Below are 12,553 nucleotides of genomic sequence, written 5' to 3' on the forward strand. Positions count from 1 at the left end.
TTCAGAGTTGCTTCAGGTAGAAGCCTTTGTTTCGCTTGTTGTTCTGCTGTGCTTAATATTTCAGCATCTCTGCTCTGATCGTATTGTGATTATTAGATCCTAGCTGTTACCCAGTTTCAGTGCTTGTTATCATATTTGGCACATCTTCTTGGAAAAGGCCCAAACCAAAATGAATGTGCAGTCTTTAACCAATAAGTAATTCACTTCTAGGAAAACATTTCCCTTCCTTAGTTTTTTTGCACAATTTATTTCAATTAACATCTGCAAACAAATCCTCTGCTCCAACTCTGATCAAAGTCCTTTTCTGTCTCTTCTTGGTAAGATTTTCCTAATTGGAAATCTAGCATCCTGAAAGTCATCCAACTCTCCTTCCACGCCTTTGCTTTTTACATGAATTTAGATGTCAGCGAAGATTGTTTAATGAACTCTCTTTGGAGACTCAAAGTCATTGCTGCCACTAATATCACCTTCAACTTATGCTCTTTTATTATGGAAAATGTCAGACTGTGACATTTTAAATCCCCACCTATTTTCTCACTTCAGTCTTTTTTATTATTATTATTTCATTAATGTTGTAACAGAATTTTTCAGCAGTATAATTTTGAAAGCCTGGTTTCTATGATTTTTATATTCTAAATAAAACTGACTCTGAGTTTATGGCAGCTATTTTTTTTTCCTAAATGCTCGTGGTACATTTTGTGTTTTAAGATAATTTGATTTTATATTTCAGCTACATTGGGAATTTAGTCTAATTCTTTAAAACCAGAAAGGTTTAAAACTTTCTGGCTGCTTCTTTTTATACAGGAAGGGATCCTGAAATCATTATGTTCCAAAATGTCAGCTGCTTTGATCATTTTTCAGATGTCTAAAGAAATAGATAATGCTGTAAGTGTAGTAACTGAATCAGCGCAGGGTTAAGCTGTATTATTTGCTTCATACAAATGTGGCAGCTAGTTTAGCTGATACTAATTCAAAAGCATTTTTGATTTGTTTACTACTGAATTCTCTTAGTATTTGCTCACTTAGCAACAGTATTTGGAAAGGTTTGCCAGAAGTAGATCACGGCAATGTTTTTCTCTTAGCAGCTGCTCTTCCTTAGCCTGTGCCTGTACTATAACATTATCTGGGGGCTCAAGGTGACATGGAAGCCAGATGTTGCTGTAAGCTGGATCAGTAACTTTTGCCAAGAGGGTTTTCTGGCCAGTGGCTTTCCAGGCAAGAAAGCCCAGTCAAAGGAGAACTGGCTTGCGCTTCCCTTCAGCCTCTGCATGCAGAATAGATGTCGGCATCTGGCTTGATCTGGCTCAAGTGATGTGACTGCAAAATCAGGCACAGACTTGAGTATGAAGTTAATAATGGTCATGTGGATGTAGTCGCAGTTGGACATACAGCTTTGTTTCCTTAGTGCAGTTTAGAAACTGGGTTTCTCAGCTACTTTTCGAAGCTGCAAATCCATGGATTTGGTATGGTGTGTTGAGATAAGGAGATAGGAATTATGTGGTGGAGTAAACAAGCAGGTAACCTGAATGGCTTAACTTTCACGGTCTTACCATGCTGTCTAAATGAACTAACTCAGTCAAATACTGTGATTTTCGGAGGATGTTGGCCCTGCGTGTCTTCCATATAGTCACTAGGGATCTGTTTGCTCCCTGGTTAGCATTCTGCTCCTGCTAACATTGAAACCCCTTGTAGAAGCTTCTGCCGCCATTATTTAAAATACCCTCATATAGGCTGTCTTGCTTTTGGAAGAACGGTCTTACTGGTTTGGTGCTTAAAATGGTGGTCTGTAGCCTCTCCACAGTGTAGCCCTGAAGAAATACTGCTCCTGGAGTTTGACCCGGTGCCGGTGGCTGGCTGTTCTGGTGGCCTGGAGCAGAGCTGGGCTCTGCTGCCACGTAAAGGCTGCAGCCAGTACAGCAGCATCTGCTCCTGGGGCAGTTCCTAACGAAATACCCCACGGGTAAACTGGGCATGTCCTTGTGCTCAGAAATCGTTTTCTTGATCACAGTGAATCTCCCTCAGATCTGCATTTCTCAGCCAGTCATGGCCTGCGGGGTTCAGAGAAAAACTCTCTTTCAGAGACCTTCAGCACCTTTTTTAACTCCTCTAAAAAATCCAATATTTAGTGATAGGGGATGCAGTGTAATATGTTCAAATGCACATGCATGTGTTAGGAATGAGATACTGGCTCTTGGCTCTGTGATTTCTGCTGTAGAATTCTCCTCTGATGAGATGAGGATATGACAGATGGGTTGGGCCAAGTTTATTTAAAGTCCCTTGTTTCTCATGAGGCCTCTAAGAGGCCTTGAAGATGACCAGTGTTCTGCACTGCCTAGAGCAAGTGTAACACTTAACAAAAATGAGACCAGTGAGCTCTAAAAACTGAGGTTTTCAGATGTCAGAAATTATGTGGGAAGTAGGAGCATAAGTGAAATTGCACTGCCTCTATCTCTAAGGGTTCATGGTGTCGTAGAGGAAAGACCAGCAGATGAGAGCACATGTGCTACATGAACCATGTGGACAGATTTTGAAAGGCACAGCAGTGGATGAGCATAGAGCTGGGAGCTGAGAAATGGAGTATTTTGAGAAATACCGTGTGTGGAATCAGCATCTCTCAGCTGGTAGCATGGAGGAAGGGTACTGCTGGTAAGGTGGCTGTGGTACCTGGATTCTCGGGAGGGGGAGTACCTCCCTTCTCCCACTCACTCTTGCTGATTTTTTTCCCATACATTTAATTTCTGAAGATGAGAAAGAAAAAATCAGTCTAGTACACCATTCTTGGAGGGCTGCCCACCCCTGCTCCAGAGATCCCACCACTGCAGAGAACAGCTCGTTTTCCAAGTGCACTCAACACTTCTTTTAAAAGTCATCTTAATATAGGAGATTTTTGGAGATACTGCCAAAACAAATGCATCCTAACTACAACTCTCCCAGCTCAAATTCCTGAGCCACCTTTCCCACACTGTGGTTCAATAGGGAGAAGACTGAACAGCTTATACTAAGCATGAAATCATTAAACTTCAAAACAAATCATCCCAGGCTAGGTTTGAGGGGCATTTGAAATAAGGGAGCTAGCAATGAAAGGACGTTCCCTGTAGTCCCAAATCCTAGAGGAGAAGTTGGCACCAGACCCTAGGTAGCTGAGCTGCTCTGCTCTAGCAGCTTTGGTACGTGCCTTACCATGTATTTGTTCTCATTTACCATGAGGTAAGTGTGTCTATGAACTGTAGCAAAGATTGCTGACATTTTGCATGTTTGCAGCTTACCTCATAGTGATATGGGTAGCTTATATTTTGCATTTTTGAAAGGACATTCAAGATCTCATTCTGCAATCTTGCCAGAACTGACAAAAAAGAATTACACTATGAGAATATAAGAGTTGTAGTGCATGGTAGAGAAAAGGATGGAATGGGAAGATTTGAGCAATCATTTTTAATGAACCCTTATCATCTAATAATACTCCAGAGAAGAAGGAGAAAGAAAAATATGGTGAATGTGCTATCAATGTGTATCAAGATGGGACTGCATATATATATTAAGGTGGCTCGTCATAAAACAAAGAATTTATTAACCCTTCAGGTGAGTGAGGGATACTTGGAAACATTAATCTGAATTAATTAATCTGGCTGTAGACACATTTATTCAGAAATTAATTAATCCCCTATTTGGTTTAGCTTACTTACAAACTTAATTTCAAGCTACAACTCTATCAGGACAAAAAGAGGTTGAAGAAGAACTTTTGCAAAGATGTGATTTATATGACCACATCCTTGCTTTTGACCCAGCAGAAAAATTTGTAAGGATAATTGCAGAACTCTTGAGGAAAATTACTCAAGGATCTCCAGAGAGAAACAAATAGAAAGTTGATTTACTTCAGATCGCATAATAAGGGGGGCTGAGATGAAGTCACTATGTGAAGCTGACTTCCAGATTGCATTACAAATGAGATAATAAATAAGTGGAGGGATGGAAATTATTAGTGGGAGGCCTGCATGTTGTTTTTTTATTTCACGTACGAGCAGAGTTAATATAGTTTTAAATCTTGGGGTTTAGAGAAAAATGTTTTAAAATCAACTTTATTATAATAGCTGAAGAATCCAAAGTAAAGCAAAAACTATGCCTTTCAGCAAAACTAGCAGTGGACTCACAAAGAGTTCAGTCTTCTGTTTTGGTGTCCTCTGTTTCCATCACATAACGTCTGTGTTTCGCAGCCTGCCCATACAGCTTTCCCAACCGCGTGTTCAGCTTTTACCTTCCTTCCACCCAGTGGGTTATCGCCACTGCCTTCCAAAGTGGGAGATGACAGCCATGCTTTTCTTCTTTAGAGTTAAGCTTTCTGACCACATGAGAACATACAAAGCTTCCAGCTTCTTCGTGTGTGCACCAGGAGGCGGACAGAAGATGCCCGGGAGGTACTCGGCAGCGGCTGAATGGTGGCACAGCACAGCCCTTTGCGGAGTGCACGGAGCGCAGTTTCCTGCACCGGTGGAGTTTGTTGGCTGCAGCACCCTAGAAGAGCCAGGCCCTTCTCAGTGGCAGACTCATGGGAGTGCAGATGTTTTCTAAAATGCTGACTTTTCATTGTCAAAAATTGTGCAGGTCAACAAAATTTGGCCCCGAATTCATTAAAAGTCAGCAGAACTTTCCCCTACATATCTACGTATCCCCAGTTCCCAGGAAAACCAGAGGCCCAGCATATATAGTTTAAACATCCCAAAGACTGAAACTTACACACTTAAATTGTTTTTTGAAATGTAAGCAACAGTTTATTTCTGTTAGTAACCTCCACAGCCCTCGTATAAATGTGTGTCGTCTTAGAGCAGATGTTCTTGCATTCAGTCGAGTATTGACTGTGTTTGTTGTGAATGCTGTATTTCAGAATTAATAGCACACCTGCTTGCAGCTGGAGAGAAATTAGGTGTCACACTGTTCGGGCTATGTGCTTTCCTATCTTAATACCCAGAGAGATTGTGAAAGTATTCTGAGACTGCTTCATTATAGCATCACCCACAGCAAAGATCCGTTATTATATGGACTCACTTACTTTCACATTCCCAGGGGTGAGATGATTTTCCAAGGACTAATCTGTGTTGGATGAACACAGCAATTTTTATGAAATCACTTGCCCTGTATCTGCCTGAAAATAAGTCAGTGCTTTCAGCCCAAGACAATCAAAAGACAAAGCCTAACTGTAATCTGTTCTGATGATACCACATTTACCATGTCTCACCCTATTTAGTACGTCCTGATTGCATTTTCAATAGATGTAGCTACCAAATTATCTCTACTCAGAGTATTTACAGGCCACGTATTAGGAAATGAATTCTCAGTATATCCTTCGTTTCCATGGTAGCTACAGCAAAGGTCTGATTAAACTCGTAAGAGACTTCCATGCTTTCAACTACCACTTTCCTGTAAGGCAGCAATTGCCAACCTTTCCTCTTTATAATTACTTAGCATACTATTGCTGTACTTAGCATTGCCTTATCTAGAATTTTCAGCCAAAATTCACCTTTGATAGTGCTGTTTTCCCATACTATCAGTTCCCTCCCTGTAATAACTCAGAAGCTGTTAGGATTCTTCTGTTGCACGATGTGTTGATGCAGCAATAACTGCCCTTGCTCCTGTTGCCTCCTGCAAGCCGCCTCTCTGCCTGTTCTTCCAGCTGTTTTCTTTGATGCCACCCCAGGTGCTGGCTTCCCTGAGACAGAGACTTACTTGTGGTTTTACTTATTTGTTAAATGTCTGACTTCAGGGCTGATCCTCTACTGCAATATAAATAAGACATAAATATGTATTATGTGTACATAAATAATCTCTTATTAAAAATCGTTTGGCATTCTCAACTCATTAGTGCAGAGCATCAACCTTCTTGATCTTAATAATCTGCCATTCTGCGAGTGAGTCAGTTGTGTTTGTGGACTATCCCGTAAAAAGCAAGGATGCTAAACCTTCTCAGAGTCCTTGGGCCTGTCCTGCTCCCGGGCATATCATCATGTTACCAGGAATTGGCTGCTAAAGCAAAAGAAGAAAGATTGTTTCCAAAGGCTAAATCAAAAAAAGAGAAAAATAGCTCAGGGGAGAGGAATTACATGAGGCAAAAGGAACAAACAGATGAAATGGATGAATTCAGATCACATCTAGATATGTCTCCCAGCGGTTTTATTCTTCCAGGTAAGTCCCCTGAAGGGAGGGATGGAAGTACCATTGCTTCAGAACTGGAAAACCAGGCTGCAGAAGATGGTAGGGACTCTGTTAGATAATTCTGCATCTGTACAGCAAAAATTAGGCAACAGCTTGTTTTTCCATATTTGTGTTTCTCAAACAGCTGGTGATTGGGTATCAAGGCTTTATAATTACTGGGAAACCGACAACTCGAGCAAAAACAAGAAGTAATACATTTTTTCTGAAACGTAGGTAGAAACAGACTTCTGCTCTCTTGATTCTAGCAGTGCACAACTCCTGTCTACAGCAAGTCTGATTTCTTGTCTTAAAAAGAAACAGGGCTATGTGATAAATTAGGTGCAAGAGAACTACTTGACACACAACTGCAAGACCTGATTTAAGTATAAAAGAAGACGCTGTTTTTCTTTTGTGTGCTGAGGCATTTTATGCAAAGGGTGCAAGGAACAGTTTTATAATGTGGACATTTTTTATGTAGCTGATGCTTACCATGGGAGGAGTGCCCTGTTTCGTGATCCATGCAGAACTAACACCCAGATCCCTGATCCGTGAGGAGGTATCACTTTGCTTACAGTATGTTGAATGTTTGACATGCCTATGGAGCAAATGCAGCTAATACTGAATAAAGGAAGCCACTGAGGCATGTTAAACTCATACAGGAAAAAAAATTTTAACCCCTCCACGTAGAGGAAGAATGCAACTGTAATTTGTTGAATAGGTTTTTGTTTTTTAAAAAAGAGCTGAACAAACAGGAGCAATCTCGTTCTCCTGCTAAAAGTTGCAAAAGTCTGTGGGAGGACTAGGAATATGCAGCATATTTCAAATGTCTCAGTTACAGTTCAGAGCTTTCAGGGACACTGTATCTGGCCCAAGTAAGGAACGGGGCATCCCTGTTCATGGGGTGTAAGGGGAAGGGCGAGTCAGGATTATGCTCCATGCCAAACAAGGATGCACACTCAGAAGAGTGCTCTTCTAGCAGCTGTAGGGAAACATGAGATGCTGCAGCATGACTCCATGGATGGATCAGGTTATGGCTGACCTTGTTCATCACACAACAATTGCTTTCTTGCTTCAGGAAAGGAAGGCTGATTTGCTTGTGGAGCACCTCTGAGCCTAGAAGGATCGTACATACTGCCTTCCCCAAAGTAAATAGCTAGGAGAGGGCAGCTTGTCACAGAGGAAAGTCACCACTTGTTCTAAGGATGCATACCGTTGTGCAAGGAGGAGAGAAAGTATGTTCTACGGAAAAGACTTCAGTAAAAGTTCAGAAGAGACTTGTTCTTATCCCACAGTCAATACAAACCAGACTTCTGACCAGGCTCCCTTTCTGTGTGCCAGCCTAACTTCTGACTAAATAAAAAATTGCCTTCTCCAACAGAAAAGCTATTACGTGCCACGTCATCAAAAAGGTAGGGAATAAACAGTTAAAGAACATGGTGAAAAAGGGGTCAACAGTATGAGAATCTATAATTAACAGTGTTTATAACAATATTTTTCTGGGCATTATTATTTAACGTTTGAACGTGTGTATCCAGTCATGCTGCCCACCTATCAGCAGTTAATATAGTTATTTCCCTCACATTTTCTGTCACCCGGTTCTCCCTCTTGAGAATAGGTTGCTCCCTCCCACATCGCCATGCATTTAAAATGAGCAATCCCTGAGCACAGGCTCGTCCCCCCGGCTGGGCTCTGTGCCGACCACCGACCCTCCGGTCTCCCGCCAGCTTGTTGTGCCAGGGGGATCCCATTGGAGCAGCGTGCCGGCGCAGGTAGGGTGTCAGCTTGTTCCACAGAAGCAGAGAGGTGGGCTTGTTCCCTTTTCCATGGACAATCAAATGCACTGATGCGTTGAACATGCAGCCGTTAGGTCGCACTGAGGGATGAAGCTGGGGAAGACCATGGAGAATGCGGTGTTCGTATCAAGCTGATGCTGTGTAGTAATGTATGTTAGTGGGTTGGTTTTTCCCTAAGCCTTTTCGGTTAAACGAGGAGCACAACATTGTGCCAAGTTACGAGATAAACCGGATGAAAAGAGTGACTGCGCTAAGCAGAGCACCTCCTGGGAAGGCTGGGCAATTCGACCTGCTGGTGGAATGAGGAATTTACCTCTATTTGCAATAGATGAGAGTTTCTGATTATGGAGCGCAGCGGCCAGAGCCATGGGTCATTGCTCTGGGAGTCTGAGCTTATGGACCCTCATTCTCTATGCCAGTTTTAATTTCTCTGCCCTTTGTTTTGAGGCCTCATCTCTTGTTTAATAGAACGTTAGCTCTTTGAAGGGAAACTTTCTCTCTCCCACGTGCTTGTTTTTACAGTTCCACTTCCTTTGTATTTCACTTACTGACTTTGCTCCCAGAAGTATGCTTGCCCTCTCTATCCTGTGATAGAAAGTAAAGAGAGAGAATAAACAAATAAAAATGCTTGAATGCAACAGAGAAAAGACTGGGGACAGAGCTGTTTTGTCTAAAGTTTGCTAAGTATTATCAGGCAGCCTATAAGAAATACATGTCAGGTTGAATACTGAACACCAGGCTGATTGCAACAGCACAAGTTAAGCAATTAGCTTTCCCAAGCGTGTTGCTTTTCTCTTTCCATCTATTGATTCCTTGAGTACAAACTCACAAATCGGATTCAACATGCGGTTGGCCAACCTATGACAGTGGAGGACAACGGCAGATAAGCAACTGCACATTGGTTCCTACTACTGTAGATACAGGTGGTGATATTTTACTCTATGCTCTAGATTTTCCGTTGAGACTTTCTTGTGGAAAAGAGTGTTAGCGGTGGGAAGAGTATAAAGATTTTGTTACCTATAGGAGTGCTTTGAAGGGTCAGGACATGGAGTCTTTTTATCAGCTGTTACAGGGTAGTTAGAATGTCACAGCCTTCTACATGAAAGAATATTTCGCCTAAAAGCATTTTCTTTCCACTTAGACCCGGGACTTTTTCAGAAGGCTTGAGTGCAACTACATCAAGGTGTATCTACGTTTGAAACTTTGTCAGAAGTTTATAGTAGGTGAGAAATTGTAACATGCCACTATGAGGAAAGAGAGGAGAGGTGTTGGTTTTTTTTTTTAATGAAAGCTCCTAACTGTGTTTCTGGACAAAATCTTCATACTTGAACAATTTTTTTCAGGAAAATTTAACAATAAATCTGTTTTTAAAAGCAATGCTCAATCACAATATGATGAATTCAGTTAGCCTGAGTGTGCCAGGGTAGATTGAGAAGACAGTTCAGACACTTTTGTCAGACCTGGAAGACAAGGGGCATCACCCTGCCAGAGACAGTTTGGAATTCTTATGTGATGCTTTCTGCTGATGCTCTGTGTGATATGTGGAGAATACAGACTGCTTTGTGCTGATGGGATCTGGGGGGATAAGCAGTTTCCTGTCCCGAGGGAACTTGGATATGTTTTCTTACCCTCATTATACTTTGTCCTAGTGTGTATCACAAATGTGGTTTCCTTCCTTTAGTGAACAAGGAGCTTCCAATTACTGTTGTATAAATACCTTTTACAAGGCTTCTTGGTTTTTTTCGGTAGCTGCTAGGGACAGATTGTGGGCAAGCAGTGGCAGAATGGGTCACATGCAGCACGATGGATACCATAGTCCATCTTTCACCAAGATAAAAAGAAAAAGCTACCACACTCTTGCTCAAATTGATGAGAAGCAAATCACCAGGGTCACCCTTTGGTGAGGAATATATGTTTCAGTTTAGGTTTAAATCCATGCTTCATAAAACTACAAAAGTAGATTATAAGTTGTATTTTGGTTAACATTCCTTGTGATACATCAGCAAAGTTGGCTTGTAGATCAGAAAAGCAAAGCTAAAACCTAGAGAAAAGCAAAGCATGTGTATGGAAAGTGCATACCTGAAGCTGATATGCAAACTTACTTGCTGTTTCTGTCTTGCTGTGGTTACAGGATAGATGTTGTAACCCGTGAGTTGTTCTCAAGTGTAATTCTTAAGTATCAGTCTGGCTTTCCCTCACCTCTCTGATTTCTCAATACTTTGGGACTTAGTCTCTAGATATGAATGGCTTGAATGCTGTTCATTAGCTTAACAAGTCCAACTCTATACAAGACTGTCAAAAGAGGTTGAAGAGCATCTTCAGAACCCATCAATAGGCTTTCATTCAAAAAGAAGACCGTACAAACTACATAGGCTGTTATTCATTCTTTACCTAATCCTTAGCTTTGCTTTATATGCTTAGAGACACTTCATTTAGCCAAGAGTTTTATTCCTGGGAGAAAATGTTGTGAAAAGATTTTTCATCCAAGCTTGACTGTTTCTGCTGCCTTTTTTTCCTCTCCCCTAAAAGCCTGTAAGCTCTTGCGGATAGTCCCTGGACCACCTCTGGACTGTTTGTCAGCCTTTTCTAGACGTGTGTCCTGGTTTTTTTGGTAGCCTCCATACTCTGAGTAATGCCTTCAGGATAGTTGACCTTGCAGGCTGGGCTGGGAGCAGATGTGCGTGTTCCTTCTCCCCAGTCAGCTTCCCTCTTGTTTATTCAGAGTTTCTTATCTTTTCCATTGTTTTTGCTTTCCTGTGGGGTTTTGGTGGTTTTTTTTTTTTTAGTAATCTATAGTTTGGTTTATTCCACAGTAACCCATTACAAATAAACACATCAGGCATGTGCTTTATTAAGAAAACAATTCAATTCCTGGACTCCCGTGGACTCATTCGAAAATCAGAACCCTGCAGAGTGTTTTTTAATTAAGCTGATGAGTTCACCTTCTTACATCAGAAAAGCATCAAAAAATAAATCAAAGAATTCGCAAGTTATGATTCAGTTGTCCAGCTGTCACTAAGCATTTTAATAGTGATTTTCTGTGAGCTGTTCTCCTTTAAAAAACTTTTGAAGAATTTGAGTTACACCTCATCTCCCTCATAATACTTACAGTAAAAAACAATCCTAAATACAGTAATATACAAATAATTGTTCCTGTCTTGATCAGCAAAATTTATTCTCTTCCAAAAGTTGTTGTAGAGTTTTGTTTATTTTTAAAAGGGAAAGCTCTTTTTTTTTTGCTTTATAACTAATTGCTATCCTTTGAAGGAAAACCAAGAATTTTCCCTGTTTGTTGGATAAGAAACACAAACTATTAGTGAGCATGTTCAGTCCTGTATACGTTGTTGGCAGTGGTGTGGAGTGAGCAGGTAGGAATTTATCTTGGGGAAATGCTGTTAGGTAAAGACTTACATTGTTTATTTTCTTAGCCTGATACTTTTCACATAAACTTTTCATCAGGTTTTAATTATAAGAAAGACCTTAAACCTTCTACTTTAAAATAAAGACTTGACAGGAGAGAAATTGTTTTCTAGTTTGATGTTAGCATTGCAATCTTCCTCCATTTTGGTCTGTCAGCCGCATGGCTCTTTTATCTTTTAGGTATGCTTTTCCAGCTTTGCTGCTTGCTTCTCTTGCTTTGCTTTCGCTGACGTGCTCATCCTCTTCATGATTTAAAACAAAAGCAAAAAACAACTCACACAGGCAGCTAATAACATTCTTGTTCTTAGACTCACTCTGCTCTGCAGTCTTTCCACTGAGAGATGCTTAAACCCTGGCAGAAGATAGGGAACACTATTATGAAAAATGAGACGTAGCGCTTATCAGCAGAGTGTTATCATCCAGTGCTTCTAGTCATCCTTCCCAGTTGTTACTTAAAACAAGTTACTTATACTGATGTGATCCAACCAGCAGCTCTTTAAATAAAGATATATATACTCTTCTCTTTCCTGTTGCTTTTCTTGGGGAACACTGCCTGTTCAGAGCTGCCACCACGTCAACACAGGAGTAGGAAACAGGCTGTGCGCTGCCAAACCAGTCTGCAAGGGTGGTCTTCAAACAGATTCAGCAGCAGCAGAAGTGGGATCACTCTGGATTAAACCTGCTTCACTCTGCTCCTACTTCACAAACGGGAACAGCTAAATAGTGCACACAACTTGCTGCATTTTCTACAGCTGACGAACAGCGACTGATTAAAAGGCAACATCTCATGTGCTTCCAGTTGTGTGCCAGATAATCAGTGTGTGGCAACTTCTTTAACCATAAGTGACTTTTGTTGGCTGCCATGTGTTTTGCATACAGTCTCCTCATGTACATCTTGTCCCAAAACCATAGAAATACATAGACAGTGCAAGGTAAAGGCAGACTTATTTCAATGTATAGTTATGGTAGTAATTAAAAGATTTTCACAAAACAAAGTAATTAATCAAAACATGTCGCTAGTGTCTTTTAGACATGATAAATGGCCTTTTTCAGACTTGGGGAGGTAGACAGCTATATATACACGTGAAAGGTAGAGAAGCTCTTCACTGGGGATGTCCCCATGAAGGAGGGATCTGTGGATGCTTTGGAGTGGGTTG

General features: G+C 41.0%; 1 protein-coding gene across 2 annotated transcripts in view; it reads left to right on the forward strand.

Annotated features, from left to right (window-relative positions):
* The window catches only part of DIP2C (disco interacting protein 2 homolog C), a 327,128-nt gene that overhangs the window by 192,655 nt on the left and 121,920 nt on the right, over nt 1–12,553 (forward strand). The window lies entirely within an intron of this gene.

This window comes from Calonectris borealis, chromosome 2, assembly GCF_964195595.1.
Source record: "Calonectris borealis chromosome 2, bCalBor7.hap1.2, whole genome shotgun sequence".
In the NCBI taxonomy this organism is placed as follows: Eukaryota; Metazoa; Chordata; class Aves; order Procellariiformes; family Procellariidae; genus Calonectris; species Calonectris borealis.